The sequence below is a fragment of the Chamaea fasciata genome, unplaced genomic scaffold (genome assembly GCF_029207755.1).
Source record: "Chamaea fasciata isolate MVZ Bird 193981 ecotype frontalis unplaced genomic scaffold, bChaFas1.0.hap1 SCAF_7, whole genome shotgun sequence".
Lineage (NCBI taxonomy): Eukaryota > Metazoa > Chordata > Aves > Passeriformes > Sylviidae > Chamaea > Chamaea fasciata.
This window is the reverse complement of record NW_027094092.1, coordinates 59,626,785-59,644,733: the sequence shown is the minus strand read 5'-3', so window position 1 is coordinate 59,644,733 and position 17,949 is coordinate 59,626,785. Positions and strand designations below refer to the sequence as shown.

General features: G+C 46.6%; 1 protein-coding gene across 7 annotated transcripts in view; it reads left to right on the top strand.

Annotated features, from left to right (window-relative positions):
• The first annotated feature begins 3,222 nt into the window (after positions 1-3,222).
• Positions 3,223-17,949, top strand: part of FBXO34 (F-box protein 34) — a 39,751-nt gene continuing 25,024 nt past the window's right edge. For 3 of the 7 annotated variants that reach the window (XM_066189092.1, XM_066189089.1, XM_066189090.1), the window contains exons 1-2: positions 3,223-3,319; positions 16,943-17,021. The gene's annotated coding sequence lies outside the window, so the exon portion shown is untranslated. Of the gene's footprint in view, positions 3,320-4,504; positions 4,688-16,574; positions 16,619-16,942; positions 17,022-17,949 lie in introns of those variants that run through there. The other 4 variants (XM_066189094.1, XM_066189093.1, XM_066189096.1 and 1 more) reach the window with 4 other exon arrangements.

The window sequence follows — 17,949 nt, the reverse complement described above, 5'->3', positions numbered from 1 at the left end:
AAACAGAAGGGTGAGGTACCTGACTCTGGAGATTCTATTGCACTCTGGCAGCTGATACCCAAAAGCTGGATGTTGTAGCACATTTGTAAGCTGCCAGCTTTCACAAAAATGCAAACTAGCAATGTCAGCATGCAAAGGGCAGTTGGGAACACAGCCTGAGTGGTTTTACCTCAGCATATCTGTACATCCTCTGTTATTTACAGGGTGTTTGCACCAAATGTTCCCTGCTGCTCCAGATTTCACTCACAAAGCTGCTCCAGCACTGCAGGTGAAAGCATCCTCGGCTGCCTTCTTCCTTCAAAGCCCAAGGCCACATTCTTAAGGATATCACACTTCTTTCCAAACAGACTCAACCCTTCTTAGTTTTCTTCCATGGTGAAGAGGGGAGTGGGAATTAATCCCAGAAGAAATGCTGGATTCAACCATAAGCCAATCATAAGCTGAGTTGAGACCAAACTTTTTTTTTGTTTCCAGGGGTTTTGAGTGGGTTGCTTTGGGGAAATGGTGTTTTTATCCCCTTGAGCAAAAGCAGATGAAGAAACCACTTAGTGGGGTGGGATTAGATGAAGTCTCAGCAGCAGGAAGCAGGTTTCTGAGTTAGGCCAAGACCATTACATTTTCCTCTGAAAATAGCATCCTCTTCCCTACTCGCACAATAATTCCAGGGGTTTTTTTTTTTTTGGTTTTTTTTTTTTTTGTGGGTTTTTTTTTTTTTTTTTTTTTTTTAAATTTTGACTGAAAACCTGTATCTTTTTTTGGCATGTGCCTCCATTGCCCAGGAGCAGAACACCTCCTGTGGAAGCCGGATGGAACTGCTGGAGTTGTGTTTCATGGTTAAAATGAATACAGCCAGTAAGGGACAGTTTCTTCTCTTGGTTTAGAGACACAAAGCTGTGAGGAATATCACTGCTAATCAAGATGGAAACAATAAAAGAGCTGTAAGGACTTGGTTAATCCTCTTTCCTCTGACACAGTTCAACTTCTCCAGGTCTCGATAAGATAGGACTGCTTTTCTTTATCTATTGTTTTTTTAATGTTCAAGGCTACTGAAATGCAGAAGGGCCAGATGGCCATTTAAGCTAAGCAATGTGCAAAATCTTTCTTATAGTATGACTAAATGCCCCGAGGGGGTGGGAGGAGAAAGGTTGTTTAATCATTAGGAATCACTTAGCAGCAAATGGCAGTTCACTGTCTTTATCAATTTACAGTAAAAGATTGGGGCCGTATCTTTGTGGGGCGTTTTTCTAGCGTGACCGGGCACATATTTTATTGCCCTCTAAGTCATCTGGGGATATCTTGCATCTCACTGCGTGTGCCACCAAACCGTGGGGCTGTGCCAGTAAATAGGTTTTTTTTTTTTTTTCCATCTGCATTTGGTCCTATACTAAAATATAGAATTTTCCCCTGGAACACAGGAAACCACTGTGTCAGCAGAAGCGAAATCTCGTTGTTGTTCTGTGGTTTGTTACAGTCCAGTGGAGAAAGCACTGGACGGGTGAGAACAGTAGGGGCTGTTTTCTGTCCTGATCTAATAATTGACCTTCAGCAATTCAACTTACCTTCATCTTCCCTCCCACCCTCGCTTTGTATCCAGCAGCCAGTGTCAAAAGGGCCTCCAGAGACTTTGGGAGGTTCATCTCAGCCATCTGAGACACCGTGTGAATGTGATCCTGGGCCTCGGCTAATGAGCTCTGCCCCTCATCAGGACTGTCACGGCACAGTGCTGTGCTGACACACTTGCGCTGCTTTTAGCTTGGGAACAGTCTCAAGGATCTCCTCTCAGCAGTGTATAGAGAAAGTAGTGCTGTCCTCCAGCAGGTCAGGGAGTCATTGGGTCGTGGAATATCCTGAGTGGAAAAGGACTCACAAGATTCTTCCAGACCAACTGCTGGCCCTGCACAGGACACCCCAACAATCCCACCCTGGGCCTGAGAGCGTGTTCCAAGCTCTTCTTGAGCTCTGGCAGTCTTGGAGCAGTGACCATTCCCTGGGGAGCCAGGGCAGTGCCCCAGCACCCTCTGGGGAAAGAAGCGTTTCCTGATATCCGACCCAAACATCCTCTGAACAGCTTTCTGCTGTTCCCTGGGCTGGAAAGGAACCAGGCCTTTTCAGCTGGCTGCCTGCTTCCATCTCAGTGGAAACGATGTGCCAAAATCATTTAAGGAGAGGGGAAGCTCCTTCTTGTAGAAACCCTTTTAGGTTCAAATTACCATCTGATGCCACCACTCAATTCCTCTTTTCCCAATGTTTCCCAGTGCCTTCCCAGTGTGTTTGTCTTTTGTTCTCAATACCTTTGGTTTCAGAGAATTTCTCCAGTGCCCTTCTCTTTCTCCCCGCAGGCTGAGACTTCCTGAGCACTGCACAGAGAAGATGGCTGGGATGACACTTGCATGACAAACCACTGCTGTGGATACATCTACAGCAGGAACAGCAGCTCATGTTTTCCTCTGCCATGGCCAGATGACAGCAAAGGGTATTTAGTGATTTTGCTGGGGAGGAAACATTGGCAAAACAAGCTGACAAGGCTGGCACCATGCTGGTGGGGTTCTAGTAAGGAGAGACACTCCCAGTGACCTCCCTGCAGCTATTTTGGGATGAACTGCCCAGGGAGATGGTGGAGTCACCATGCCTGGAGGTGTTTAGGGAGAAACTAGACGTGGCACTCAGTGCCATGATCTGGTTGTCAGGGTGGCGTTCCCTCATGGGTTGGACTCGATGATCTCAGCGGTCGTTTCCGACCTAATTGATTCTGTGATTCTTCTGGCCCTGCAGTCGGGAGTTCAGTAGGTTTCTAAGCCAGGAGGTTTATCGAACGATTTTTTTGGCCTCCTGTAGAGGACCTTATAGATTTCTAGCTCGTTATCACTAGACTAAATCCACTGATAAGCTGCCGGTGCCCCGCAGCGGGCTGGGAACTTGCACCCCCGTGGCTTCCAGTGCCACGTTGGTGGCTAAACCTCATCGGTGAGCTGCAAGCCCGGCACACCGGCGAGAGCGGGGGAGCCACGGGGTCGCCAGCGCCGGGGGCTGCCTTGGAACTCGCTGGTTTCCAACAGGGTCTCGCAAGGAGCGAGGATCCCGGGAAGCGCCCCGAGCCGAGCCCCCGGTGCCTGGCGCGGCGGAGCGGCCGGTGCCTGGCGCGGCGCGGGGGCGGCTCCGCGTCCCTCCCCGGCGGCTCCGCGTCCCGCCCCGTTCCGCCCCGGATTGGCGCGGCCGCCCGGCTCCTCCCGCCGCCGCCGGGCGCAGGGGGGATCCGGCCGAGCCGAGCCGAGCCGAGCTTGGCGGCTCCGCCACGGCCCGTCCTCCGGCCCCGCTCCCGGTAGGCTCCCGCGGGCGCGGCAGGGGCGGGTGGGCGCTGGGTTCGGCGCGGTGCGGGCAGGTGGGCGGCGGGCGGCGAGCGGGGCCCGCCCGCAGCGCCCGCGCTCCGCCGGCCATGGCGGCTGCGGGGCCGCCGAGGGGCCGCTGCCGCCCGCAGGACGGGGCCGCGCCGAGGGCACCGCGCTGCGTCCCCGCTCCGCTTGGCTTTATTTGATCCTCTCGCTTTATTCTGGCCGCGGTGCTCCCCCAGCGCCCGCGCCCCGCTCCCGGCCTCCCGGGGTGGGGGGTTTTGTGGTGCTCGCTCCCCGGCGCGGCTGGCAGCGCTGCCGCGGCTCTCCCGGGAGCGGTGCCGTGTCCCCGGTCACCGTGCGGGGCGCGGAGCATCCCCGCTCCCACGCGGTTGCGTAACGCGCCCGTCCCACGCGTGGCCGCGGAGACCGAGCTCCCCCCGCGTCCTGCGGGTCAGTCTTCTCGCGGACCTTCTTTTAAAAGCAACCCTCTCCCCCACCCCCCCAAACCGCGTGTTTCCCCCCCCAAATTTTGGTCTCCTGAGTTGCAATCACTTCCTCGTTGTGTTTTTTTTCTGCACGGCTTCCCCCCGTGGTTCATGCATCGATCAGCCGCCCTTCAGAAGGGAGGGGTTGTGAACTCGCTAAACATAAACAGTGATCCGAAAAGAGCTTTAATGAGACACGTTTACATGGTGTCCCAATATTAGATACTGTGGTAATTCTTGAATAACGCCTTCACGTGGGGATGGCGTAAGAACCTAAGGAAAGGTTAAAAGTACAATTACAGTGGAAGTGATTTCTTCTCGGAATTACTTCCTCCAAGGCCTTACTCGAAACAATAAGCGTAGCTTTTAATTTCTTCAGTAAACCGAGGTTATTGACTTGTGCCATGCGGCTCCCAGTTGGAAAAAAATCTGCTTGGGTCAGCCGGACAAGTGGCTCTGAGGCTCGTCCTGCGAGGTGCTTCGTACAACGCCCAGCAGCCGCGTGTCTCTGCTCTGCTTTTAAAGAACCGGCTTGGATGGGGCTGCAAAGCTGAGCCGCAGCAGCCCGGAGCGTGGTGCGGGCTGTAAAACCCGCCTGCGAGGCCGTGGAAGTACTCCAGGGGCTGGCTCTGCCCTGCTGGGCGCTGTCCTGGCCCTGCCACAGCGCTCGGCGTCCAGTTTTGGTGGCTGGAGATATCCAAGGGAGCTGTGGAACAGGCGAACGTGCGGCGCAGGCTCCAGCCGAGAGTCTTAATGAGTGTTTGCGTAGTGCTTCGTGTTTTCTCGGATGAAAGGTTTTACATAATTGGCCATTATAATTGTCTGTCACCCCTAGAGAAGAGCCAAAAAACCCCTTAAAAAACAAGCGTGGAGGTAGGTAGTTGTCTTAAAAGTCCAAAGTCTAAATGCCTGTCGGTTGTGCATGCTGTTACTGCTCAGCGTGGAGGCAGCAAAATGACTGAGGGGAAAAAAAAAAAAAAGAATTAATCTAATTCTGACCTCCTTTTGAGCCATTTGATCAGCATCTTTGGGACGAACGACATCCTGCTTGTGTGTTGAGCTGCTTGTTCTTCGGTGCCCAGAAGAATTCCTGATGTGGCTCTGGTTCTCCCGGTGTTAATGTTGGTTGAGTTTTTTCTTTTTTCTTTTTTTTTTTTTTTTCCCCCCTCTTGAAATCTTAACTGGGAGCCTTTTACAGTGTTTTGATTCCTTTTTAATAAATGGCTAATCCCTTGCTGCAGGGGATGGGAGTGTTTTGAACGCAGCATTTTTGGGTCCTGAGGGGAGGGGGAAGGGAGCGCCTTGTGTTGCTTTCCAGCAGCCACCCGCCTCCCCCCAGCCTGAGTGAAAGGGCCTTATTGACTGATTTTGAAGGTAACCTGCCCAATTCACCTCTTACATGCTAAAACCCATAAATTTTGCTGTGGCACAGAGCCTTTGAGGGGAAGAAATGGAATGTCAAGGAGCCTGGGCTTCATCACGAGCAGCCTGGTAACAAAGGCACTGTCTGTTAATTGCATCGTGCTTATCGAAATCTCCCCTCCTAATGACAAAGTAACAATTTAATAGCTGTGAAAAGTTGTGGGATTTGATTTAATACCACTGTTTTAAAATCATCCTGCATGCTCAGTATGACTAAGTTGTCGTATTTAATTGGAGAGCGAGCAGAGGCTGAGGAGAAAGCTGGGGATGTTTCACTTGCACTAAATGCTCTTTAAAATCTTTCCTCCGTTTGGAGAAGGATTGTGAAGAATTGTGAGTGGCTTGTTAAGTGCTAAGCTGCAGCTGAGTGTCTTAGAGGTTATAAAACATCTTTCTGTGTCTCTTAAATTTGGAAGCTCATCTCGAAGCTTGTGCTGCGGTTGCTTATCACGGTGTTCACAGGCTGGTGTGCAGCTCCCGTGGTTTTGGGGTGTGGAGGTGCCAGCTTAGGTTTGGGTGATGTGAAGGTGAGCACTGTGTAGTGGATGGCTGGGTTCTAACACTCCCTGAGGTTCCAGGTGTTAACACCTTCATCACCACGTGTTATTTTCACTTCTTGCTGCCCTGTAGCATAAGCAAAGCAGCATTTTGGTATAATCCTCACACAGAGGTTGTTGCATTCCCAGCAGATAGGGCACATTTCTATATTCCTGTTGCAGGTTTCAGAGAGGAGAGCAGCTTTTCTTGGACCTGATGGTTGAGCCTGTAAGGAAGACACAGGACTGATCCTAAACCTGTCATGAAAAATAATATAGCCTGGGAAGCATCTCTCTTGCCCTTGTCTGCTGGGATTTTTTTGTCTCTTGTGGATTATTTGGTCATTGGATTTATCAATGGATGTTCCTATCCATAGATTTGAGCTTTTGAAGGAAATACTGGTGTAGTGGAAGTAATGGGTTAGAGATCCTCTTCCCAGCTCTGTAAGCTCTGCAGGAAGGAGGGCACAGGAATGCTGCTTTGGTATGTGTGGCTGCTCCACTTTTATTTGTACCATATTTTACTGGCCTTGTTTTCTAAGCTATTTTGATTCTATTAACTTTTTAAACTTAGAGTCTATTAAAGTCAGTATGTCTTTCTTTAATGTAGGAATGTTGTCCTTCTTTTTTTTTTTTTTTTCAGATGTCCTTTTTTCACCCCTAAAATATGAAACAGAATAATTGTCCCTAGTTCAGATTCTGCCTGTGACTGTGGGACTTGTGTTTGGAATTCACATGGTAGTTGTGGATTTAGTGTTTATTCCCCAAATAACTTTTCTCCTTTTTTTGGGTCTTTATTGTGGAAGGGGAATATTTGCTGTATCACTTGCTAATCCTGCTGTTGCAATTTTATGCCTAGAGCATAACTGGAGCTGTATTTAGCACTGTAGGCACGGTGATTGGTTTGTTTAACTGTTTTGGGGTGTCAAACACCCAAAGAGAAATTACAGCAGGACTGTCTGGTGTAGGTACAGGGTGAGCATCAGTGGTTCCGTGACCTGGCTGTCCGAATTTGGGTGTCTGCAGCATCATTGCAATGGGTGGCAGGGAGAGATGGATTAAATATAGCTCAGGTGTGCCCCAACATGTTGCAGCTGCTCCTCCTGTTGCAGTACAGGGCTAATAGGAATGTTTACATAGATCACCTTCCTACACATCCCAGCTTCAACCACCTCTTTGGTAGCAAGTTGCTGCTGGGCAGCCACATGACTGCTTAGAGCTGTTTGGGGAGGAGAAAAAAACTCTACAGAGAGACACATAAATGGCTGTTAATAAAGTGTTAGCTTTAAAAAAAAAAAATTAGAAATGGCTGACTGCTATCTTGGGGTGCAGCAAATAGGGTTTTTTTTTTTTTTCTCCCTGTGTGATTAAAAAATAATCCTGCTTTAGAAGCTGCTCTGTCTGCAGTTCCCAGCGAAGTGATGGCATTTGGGTAGCAGGGAGGCAGAATTCCTGCCAGTTCAAATCTTGCTGTCCTAATGTGCCATTCCGTGCAGGGCTTGGAAGCCGATACACAGTGCTCTTCTGCCTTGCAGCAAAACAACTAGTGATTAAAAATTCAGCAGATGCTGTGGTTCACTTAACTACTTGTTCTTGCATCATTCAGGTCATATCACACAATTAATGTTGCTAATGTACAATCTAGCTTTTTTTTCTTTCCTCTAAGAATGAAAATTATCTGAACTACCATGGGATTTACAGGACTGTTTTGGCAGGAATCGGGCTATGCAAAGTAAGTTATTCAGGACTGTTTCTGCCCTTCCCCTAACTCGGAGAATCTTCTTTTTGGTTTCAGAAATATGATTTGTTCGTGCCAGACAGGGCTGTAATTTCTGCAACTTTTCTGACTTAAAAAAAAAATCAAAGCGTTTTCTTTTGATTGCTTTGAGATAAATGAGACTCCCTGGATGAGAAGGAAGAGGGGGAGAGCACGATAGGTGTAAGTGCTTGCTTTCTTATTTAAACTCAGTGTTTCATTTGGCCACAGAAGTATTTTTGTAAGAGAACTCTCATTTTGTTGCGGGCAGGGTTTCTGCTGCTTTCAGTACATCCACTTTTAACTTGTACAATTTTGGTTAATAGTATTCAATCCAGGGTGTCGCTTAGTCGACTTTGAAATTAACATTAAACTTTACCTTCCCCTCCCTATGTTCCTTTAATTATGGAAGTTTTGCTTTCTTTGTCTAACAGAGAGAGATTCTAGAAATCTCTTCTGGGCTGCCTGAAAGTACTATTCATGTAAGAAGAGACCTGTAGTTTCTTTTTACTTCTTTTACCAGTTTTCTGGTTGGAAGCTGGTGTTTGGGAAGAAGCTGATCCACTCTCTTCGTGATTAGTGCAGTAACTTGGTTTTGCTTGCCTTTCGCCTGCACCTTCTCAGGACTCCTGGGTGGTGCCCCCTAAACTGGATGGATGTGTTGATATGAGCCTTCATGGCTTGTGCTGTTCTAAGGAAGATAAAATGCAGCCTGACAAGAGAGGAAAAACTGCTGGGTCTTTCAGAGTCTTTGAGAGGAACTCTGGGCTGCAGAGGTCAAGAAATTAACTTGAGAAAACGGAACACCGGTGGAGTATTTTGGTCAAGGGCACACACGAGGCTCAACCCTTGCTGAAAAGCTCCAGGGCTGAGGGGAAGGTTGTGTCTTTCTAAGTGTGAAGTCAGGGGCAAATCCATAATAGGAATGGAAAAGGTGAATTTGTATCACACGGTGTGTGGTGGACACACCTTTGAACCTGGTTTTGTTGAGGGAATGGGCAAACCCAGGAGCCTGTGCTGACACATGTTGTTTGGACTTGCAGTTTGGGTGACTTTTTGTGATCTGTCAATTAGCACATCAAGAGAGGATGTATTTTTAGTCGGAGGCAGACTTATTTCTTTGGAAAAACCTGTTTGGACTATTAACTCTAAATGTACTTTGAGAGAACTTGTCTCAGCCCAGTTGTCAGCAATCAGTTTGAAAAACGATGTCTTAAATATGTGAACCCTCCCCCAGCCTCTTCAGTGTCCTGTTGAGAATGATGGAAGGGAAGGATTCAGGCTGGCTTTTGCATATTCCTGCTCTTCCATGAATGTCTCCAATGTGCTGCACTTGCAGAATTGATATTCAGGATAATATGTTTAATCTTCAATTGCAAAAAAATTAGCTTCACACATAGCTAATTCCATCTGCTGGAGAAATAAGAGCGAGGCTAACTTCATCACTTATTTGGGACCTGCTTTTTTGCTGTGCTAATTACTATGTATGAACTTTGGAAATTTGCATAATTTTTTGGCAAACCAAAGCGGCAGCCATTTAATTTAGAATTTTTATTAACTTTAAACATCCCTAGCAACTCCTAAGCTACTTCTGGTTCATTTTGTGGTTTTGGTGTTTTACAGGGTTTGATTTTGAAAGCTTCAGTAGCTTCTTTTTTCTTTTCCTTGCAATGACCTTATATAAGCAACAGCAGCTTGCTGCCATTTCCACCGACTTTCAGCCTGCAATGTGACACACAATTCCTTCTGTCATTCAGATTTAAAAAAAAAGTGTTAAAGTTAAGTTCTTGTAACAACAAAAAAAAAATTCTAAAAAAGTAAAATTAGAAGGTAGGTTTTGGTTGCTCTTCTGCAGTGTGAGAAGAGCACTTGAAATATTTTAAGAGTAGATGCGTTTCCAAAAGTAACCTTGGGGAAACTGGGGCATGTCAAGTCTGGTCCTTATCCTGGTAGAAGCTGGTCTTATTATGTGAATTTTTTTTAAGCTCCAAAGAGTTTGGATGTAAATTCATAGTTGCAGATAGCTCCTAAATGTTCCTTCTTACACAAAGGCAGTATTTTGACACATTTTCAGCTTCCCAAGGTGTCTAGCCATGCCTTTTCCACTTGGTTTGCTTTTGTTTTTGTGACCTCCACCTTTTGCTGATTTTGCTGGTTGGCAGTCGGTGGAGGCGGATAATCTGTAAAATATTGAAGCAGTTGGAATTTTATAGCAAAAAAATACTGTCTGCTTTATTGGAATGCTGTCATTCGGAGTCAGCTGTTACATGCTGATTTTCTTTTGGAGGCAATAGACTGGATTAATTATAAAATTTGAATTATTTGTGCCCACTTTCTGTCTCAGTACCATCAGTAACTTTCTGTGTTGCTCTGTGCTGTTGCACTCTCGAGTCTTTGTCCTTCTTTCCTCATCCCTCTTGCTCCGTTGACCACTTAAAAAATGCAGTTTCTTCCTCGGGATGAACGGGGTTATGTTGCCAGACTCTCTAATTGGCAGAAAGCCAAGCATAAAATCTTCTTCATAAGTCACCCTAGAGGTTTCCTTGTATGTACTATTATTTTCTTTGCATGCTAACATCACTGAAAATACTTTTTCTTTTTTTTTTTTTTTCCTTATTTCCCTCCCCCCAAGTCTAGACCAGGCATAATTATGTTCGTGTGTATGTGTAGGCTTGGGTGTTGCCACGCTGCAGCCCAGAGAGCAACTTGAAGTCCTTGGGCAGCTTAAGACCAAAACGTCTTGTAGCATCAAAGGCAGCACTATCCCCTCTGCATCTTAGGGAGGTGAAGTAATTTTCTGGTGTATCTGAACTTCAAAGACAAGCTCATGGCCTGTGCCTGTGGTCTGGCTCTCTGAGTTGTGTCATACTGGAGGCTATATTTGAAAAAAAAGGGTTTGGGCTCTGGGTTCAAGCAGGACTTGTGCATCAGTGATAGTGGCTGGTGTTGCATTGTGGATTATGTTCATGCGCTTCCAGAGCACCCCAGTTCTCTTTTAGTTTATGAAACTCTCCGTTGAGATCTTTGTTCTGAGCTTCACCTTTATTGCAAAGTCTAAAAATCCTTTCCATCATGAAGCCTTTGCTCTTGTGTTGTGCCTCTTGATGTTTTTATGTCTTCAGAGCTTCTGTGCTTCTTCCCACCCTGACTCCTGAGGTTGGGACAAGCTCCCTGTAAATGTACATGCAAAACTGCCCCTTTTTCTCCTGCTGAAAGGCAGCTCTGGCTTTGCCATGATGTCTGCTGTGATTTTTCCTATTGGTTTCCCTTCCTGACCTCCTGTACATGTCCTGATGCTGGGGAGAGGAGGATCCACTGCTGATCACTGAGGGCATGCAAGACATGGTACCTTGAGGCACTTGGTAAGGGAATTCTATTAAAAAAAAAAAAAATCCTTAAATCTTGTTGCCTGAAAATGAGTTTATATGCCTCCATTTATCCATCATGGCACCAGAGCTTGCCAACAGGTGTGGGACAGACTGTTAGTTCCTTGTGGTTTTTTTACTTAATTTCCTTTCTAAAGAAGGATGACACTCTACTATTGTGTTTTGGGTTTTTTTTGTTGGTTTTTTTTTTTTTTTAAATGAGGTAACTTGATCTTAATAAACAGATGAATGAAATGATGCAAAGAGCGCTTGTTTTTGCGGCTGAAATCTCTGTGAATCTGCTGCCGCTTCTGAAACTGGGGCTGTGGGAGGATTACTGATAGCAATGAATCCATCTTCCATGGTGTTAAATGAAAAAAAAAAAAAAAAAGAAGTTCCTGTATTTCTCTTAAAGTGCTCATGGAATTTTTTTTTTAGATGCAGTAGGACTGCAGATGTAGTCATATTAAAATATAAACCAACTCGCTTCGAATTGGTCCCTCAGCAGAAGGGAGTTGGAGACGTGACTTTGGTAAGAAGTGACTGGGAATTCTCTTTTTAACGCAGCTTTGCAGCCCTGTGCTGTGGATGGGAGCCCAGAGCAGCCTGAGTCATGCTTCCTCCATGGAGAGGACATGGGATGCCACCAGCAGTGGACTAAACCAGTTTTTCTGATGATTGCTTTGTTCAGCTTTAGCTACTTATGGGGTTGTTAAGATGGTGTCAGCTGATGTGTCAGCTGGAGGCCATGGGGTAAATTGTAGGATAAAGAGCAGCAGTTTACATACCTTTGTAGCAAATGTCTCTGCAGCATTCTGCACACTCTTCTTGCCTTTAAAGGTTTTTTTTTTTTTTTTTTTTTTTTTTTTTTGTTTTTTTTTTTTTTTTTTTTTTAGCCCTTTTTACTCTTTTTGGATCAGTAGATGTATGAAGCAGAGGGAAGGGTTGTGTATAGATTTTGTGAGGTTAACACAGCTTCATCCCTGACCTGACTGAATCCAGCAAAGTGAAGGCACCAGTGCATCCTGCAGGGATGGCCCATTTTCTTTGGGAAAATGTTTTTCAGAAGTTGGGAAGAACTTAGGAAAGAAATTGCTGAGGAACAAGTGAAAACTGAGTGAAAGTCACTCAACTGAGTGAATTTCACTGAGTGAAAATTGTTGCATCTCTAATGGACCTATACAGAACAAGTTTGTTAATGCTGCTTTCATGGTGGTTATAAGGGTGTTTTAATTTAATATTTATATTTTTATTTTCTTTTTAAGGGTTTGGGGAATGGCCCCTATCTCCTAGCTCTCCCCTGTGTTCCTTGGGTCACAGGTAGAGAGACTTTCCTGGGATATGTGTAAGGCAGAGGCTGCTGAGAGAAGCCTTGTCTTTAATTAGACCAACGGGTATCACTGGGGTGGAGGGGAAGAGATGAGTGAGCTTTTGAGCCTGAATAAATGTCAGATTGTATTTTGTCAGAATTGCAGTTTGGGATCAGAGATTCACTGAGTTTCCATTTGGCTGTGGGCTGTCTGGGCCCTTTTTGCATCTTCCATCCCTTGGCTGCAGTTATGGGAAAGCTGCAACATCCCACTTTGCAGACATAAAGCACAGCTCTTTAGGGGAAGGAAAGGTAAATGACCCGGGTAAAATGAGCCAGGCTGGAGTCAGTCAAACTACCCAGAGTGCCAGCAAGTGATACCTGTGTCCTGAGTTTAATATATTCCCTTCCCACTGGGCATGCCCAGGAGGATTACTGAGAGATGCTTTAACCTAAAGCTACTAGGAGCAGCAGTGGTTGTTTTTTTTTGTCTCCCCTCTCAAAAGTGGTTTGCTTTTACTAAAATAGCTAAATGCAGGCATGTTAAGCTTAATATATATGTGTGTGTGGGTACCTGAGAAAGCATCCCATTAGGTAACCCTGTAACTTTCTCCTGGGGAGATGCTGAGAATATCACCTTTGCTGCCAGTCAGGGCCAAGGCAGGCTTGTTAGCAGCTTGTAAGTGACAGCCCTACTTTGCTTTGTGGGTATTTTAAGTGATGAGGGTAGCAGAGCTCCAGGGAGAGGTGATAACGTCTGTGCTGGTTTTCTTCTTGATAGGGGGGTGGCAGAGGAGGAGGAGATAGGACTAATTGCATACCTTCCAATTCCAGTTACTTCATTACAGAATAATCATCGGAGCAGCCCTGCAATCTGCTCTGATAGCAGATAAGTGGCGTGGCTCACAGCACTTCAATCTAAACAAAACTTAAGTGCTTTTTCCTTTTTCCCTGGAGTGAAACTGTAATTTCGTTATGTGAGTGTTAGCCAGGACAAAAGTTGTTTTTGCAGCTGTCATGATGATTCTCTGGGCTTTGTGTTAGAGGTATGTCCCCAGTGTATGGAGCAAAAATATCCTTAAGTACTGCATTCCCTTACCTGGAAGCTTCAGTTGAAGGCTCTCCAAATGTTTGCCAGGTGAGGATCTGTTTAGCTTTGACATTAGATGTCTCAGAGGGTTTAGATATAAACCAGTGAAGGTTTGGATTCTGTTCCTTTCCATAGCAATACATGTTAATGAGCTTCTCTGTCTGTGTTAGGCCCTGAAATAGTCAAGTGAAAGAGCCTGAGCACTTCTCTGCTGCTTCAGAATACGAGTCCCTGTGGTGAGGGTGGTCACGTTGAAGCATTGCCTCAGTTTGCTTCTCTGGTGTAGAAATGGTGCTAAATGCAGCCCACGTGATGCAAAAGAGAGTTATCAGGCAGAGCTTGGGAGAGAGATTTTGCCTTTCTTTGAAATGGGGTACAAGTGAATTTGTATTCCAAGCTGAACCCTGGGAAATCATAAAATCCCAGAATGTTTAGGTTGGGAGGGACCTTCAAGCCCATCTCATTCCAACCCCCTCCCGTGGGCAGGGACACCTTCCACTATCCCAGGTTGCTCCAAGCCCCATCCAGTCTGGCTCTGGACATTTCCAGGCTCTGGGCAACCTCTGCCAGGGTCTCATGAAATACCTGGAACTGCTGTTGATGATGATGACTTGAAGGTACCAATTTTAAGGCCACAAGAGCACCCCAGACAAGTGCCTGGACTTTGCACAGTGCAGTGCTGGCCAAACCTTAAACTCTCTTCAGGCTCATTTTTTCTGGGCTGCCACAGAACCATTAAATCTGATCCGTTCCTAAAAAGACAGCTGACTGTGCAATCTGAGCCACATAAAATTCTTTGTCTCTGCTTTGGACTTGAATGGAAAAGTAGTTTGTTTTCCCATTAAATTGACCTCAACTGTCGCTGCCCCAAAGGGGGTCTGTTCTTGCAGGCTCTGCTTGGCCAGGAGGCAGAGTGTGCTTGGCTCTCCCTGTGTTTTGCTGCAAGCCTGCTAACTCACTCCAGGACAATGGGAGGATGGGAATGCATTAAGGCAGCTATTTCTTAGCAGGTTCAACGTTTTGGGAAAGAAAATGTAATATACTTCGTAAAAGTTAATAGTTTTGTGAGTTCAGGCTTGGTTCTAACTTGGTCGATTGTGTAGATCCAACTGCAGCATTAAGCTCTGGGGATAAATAAGGTGAATTTCAAAGGATTAAAGAGTACAAGGCCCCCTTAATTGAGTTTTACATTTTTAAGGTGGCTTTCAGAGGGAAAGGCCCAGACATGCTTTGCAAACCAACTTGTGCATTGTGTACTGTAGTGGATCCACGCTTTGGTAGGAACAGTGTGACTTACTGAATGAGATGGGCTGCATCACCTTCTTTGTGAAAAGAGGCGTTCATTTATTCATATTGAGGGAAAATAACATTTTTCCTGAGAGTCTGTAGCTGATCAGACTCCCGAATGCCTTGCTGGCCCCTGATGTTGCAGGGGCAGGAGGCTGACAGGCTGGATTGGTGTTGCCTGAATAAAAATGAGGTTCTAGCCTGAAGTGTAACCTGGCAGGGCTGCCTGACCCCCACCTGCTGGGGGTGTTGGCTCACAGTGCTCTCTGCTCATGGTTTGTTTAGGAGAAGGTTTTAGGATGTGAGTCTCGTGGGAGCACAGGTGCCATGCTGCCTTTTTAAGAGGTTGGATGCCTAGACTTTGTAGGGAAAAGAAGCCAAAAAATGGGCTGTGATGTCTTTTTTGCTGCTCCAAAGGTAATCCAGGTGGAAAGGGACTCACCTATGGACAGGAGGTTTGGCTGGGTAGTCAGGAAGCATCAGCAAAGCACAGCTCCTTGCTGTGAGTGGCCAGAGTTCCTCCACCTGTAAACACCATCACATACACCCAGCCTTGGCTCTTCTCTGGCTTCTGTTTTCTTTTTAATGGTCGTGGAGTGCCTTGGTGCTTCCTTCCTGTCTTCCTGGTGTCTGGCTCAGGGCTTTGATGGCCCCTCTGATGTTGGAATCAGCACATGGGAGCAGGTGGGTACTTGGTCAATGTCCATGGGATTGCACTGGTGTGTTTATGACCTGGGAGGGCTGCACTGGGACTTCTCACGTGCTTCCATATCCAGTACTTGGTTACCATCCATCTTCACTGCAGAAAATGAATTGAAGGCGAATGGTTACTGGAGACTTTTCTAGGGAAAAGGTTTTTAATGAGTACCTGAAGGGCCACAATCCTGTGGATCGTGTGTGGTGTCATGTAGCTGTGAGCAGGTTTTTCTTATTGCAGGAGCTGGATTGATTCCTTGGAGCTGGATAGCATCTGATTTTTATATGAGGGAGGGGGAAAAGCTGTCTGACTTTAATCTGAATTTACTAGGTACTTAATAAGAAAGACCTCTGCCCTGAGTGACTTGCTAAGGCTATGTTGTGTTGCAGGAGCTCCATGGAGATGAAGCCTGCTGGCTTTATTTTGCTCTGAAATCCATTTGGCTCAAAGTTGCTTCCAGAATCACATCCTCCCTGGTACTTCAGGCTTGTGACCGGGTAACCTGCTGAGTGTTCAGGGTTGTGGCAAAGCCTGGCTGCTTTGGTGGCTGAGAGGTGACACTGGCACGTGGAATTTGTCCTTCCGGTGACAAGCGGAGGCACATTTCTAAGAGCTGTGTGCTTCTGCCTGTCTCATCCCTTTGTAATCTGCAGTTTATATTGAAAAGTGGAGGGATTTAAGTTGCTTTCTGTGCAGTGGTGCTCTGTGGGAGCAGTTGGCTGGCGTGGTGTTTGGCCCTGGAGCTGCCTTGGTGGCCGATTGCGTAAAGCGAGCGGGGAGTGAGCGAAGGTATTTGCAGCAGTCACTTGGGAACTGGGATAATTCAAGTCTCGATCAAGCTCAGGCTCCAACAGGTTGTGGAATTTATTTATACAACACCACTGGGGTGTGTGACACTGCAGAGCCAAACAAACAGTTGATCCCAGCCCCAAGGCTTGTGTTGGGTGTTAGATAACGAGGGCTGGGGTAATTACAGCCAGGGACATGGGTGGAGGGGTTGGAAGTGGGTGAGGGCTACATCCGTGTGGAGAACATGAAATGTGCCTGGTTAATGGCAGCATTAAGAAACTGTGGGTGGATCTGGGGTTATGGCAGGGCTGGAGGTCAGCTCTGCAGGAGGAAGTGTTGACTGAGTTATTGGAGACGCGTGGATTAATAAGGGAAAGCGGAAGGAGGCGAAATGAAACCAGCCGAGCGTACGGGGAGGGGCTGCCTTGCACGGAAGCTGACGTCCAAGAGCACTGGCACTCCAAGGGCTTGAGGAATTTGGGTGTCAGAGCAGCCACTGGGAATCCACACCCAGACCCCAAAACATGTGTGCTTGATGGGTACAGAGGAATGGGTAAAGAACGGGGTCCACTGTGGCTTCTGGAGGCTTTGCGGTCTCTCCTCTCTGCTATCTGTGCTTCCTGAGCTCTTATGGTGCCGAATTGGCTTCTGCCCAGCTACCTGTAGTTTTGCTGGGCTGTTTTTGGGGTGTACTCGATCAGTCAGCACTGAAGATCTTCAGTTGGTGGTTCTCCACGTCAGCAAAGCGTGGGTTGTTGTTCCCGTGTGCCCTTTGCTCTGGGCAAACCGGATCCTTGGGGTTTTAGGAGCTGGGTAGTGCTTGTTAACACCGTTACTGTGTCACTAATTTCCTTTTTCCTTCCCTTTTGCTCTTCAGAAATGCCATTCTCGTGAGTGTGCAAGGAACCTACACAACTGTAATGTCTAACCCTACATGGAATAACATCTCTTGGAAGGTACCACCCTTTTTTAACTACATGGCTTTGTTACAGGTTGGGTTAATGATGCGCTGATCTTTGCTTCAAAGCTTGGAATTGAAGAACTGTGTCTTATGTAATGCTGTCCCTTTGAAAGGGATGACAGTGCTGTGATCCTCCAGTCTCTGATTTCCAGAAAAACCGGGTGCAACCTAACACTTGGTTTGGGGAGCTGAGGGGCCATCCCTGTTCCTCTGTGGATGATGTCTTTAGGCAGCTCTGGTGTTGCCTTAGGAACAGATGGTGGTTTCTATTCAGAGAGCTGAACTAAGCTTTCTTCATACTTGGTGGCCATCCTTGGAAACATATTGCCCTTCTTTTTAGTGATGCATGATGCTTTGCCTGTTTCTTCAATTCAGTGACCTTCTGGATTGTCTTTCTTGAGCCTTCTGGGCATATTTATGAAGAATATTGTGATGAAGTGCAGTTACACTTTAACATTTAGATTGAAATGTCCTGGCCGTTCGTGCTGCATTAACCAGCTCTCAGGCGTCGGCTTGTTCTGCTGCCTGATCCCGCAGTGATGCCATAATACTGAATTTTGGACTGCCCTGTGTATTGCCATGGCAACAGACTGATGTCACACGCTCAAGGACATGACTTCAGTGCACGATCATGCAGAGGCACAATCAGATTTGTGGAGGAGAAAGCTGACTAATGCACATCTCAAAAGCAAACGAGGGAGAATGCAGGTTACAGCTGACCAGCCAAGGTGCCTCAGTGGGAAAATTCCCTTCTTAGAGGAGGGGCTGATTTTGTCTCTAAGACAGGAGCAGTTGTCTTGATGAGCTTCTCTTCACCATGGACAAGCAGATGACTTGCAGGTCTCCTATATCTTTCAAACAGGTGGTGGAAGAGTTCATTGTTTCTGGGGTGGGAAATGCTCTCTGGTTTCAGAGCTTTGAAG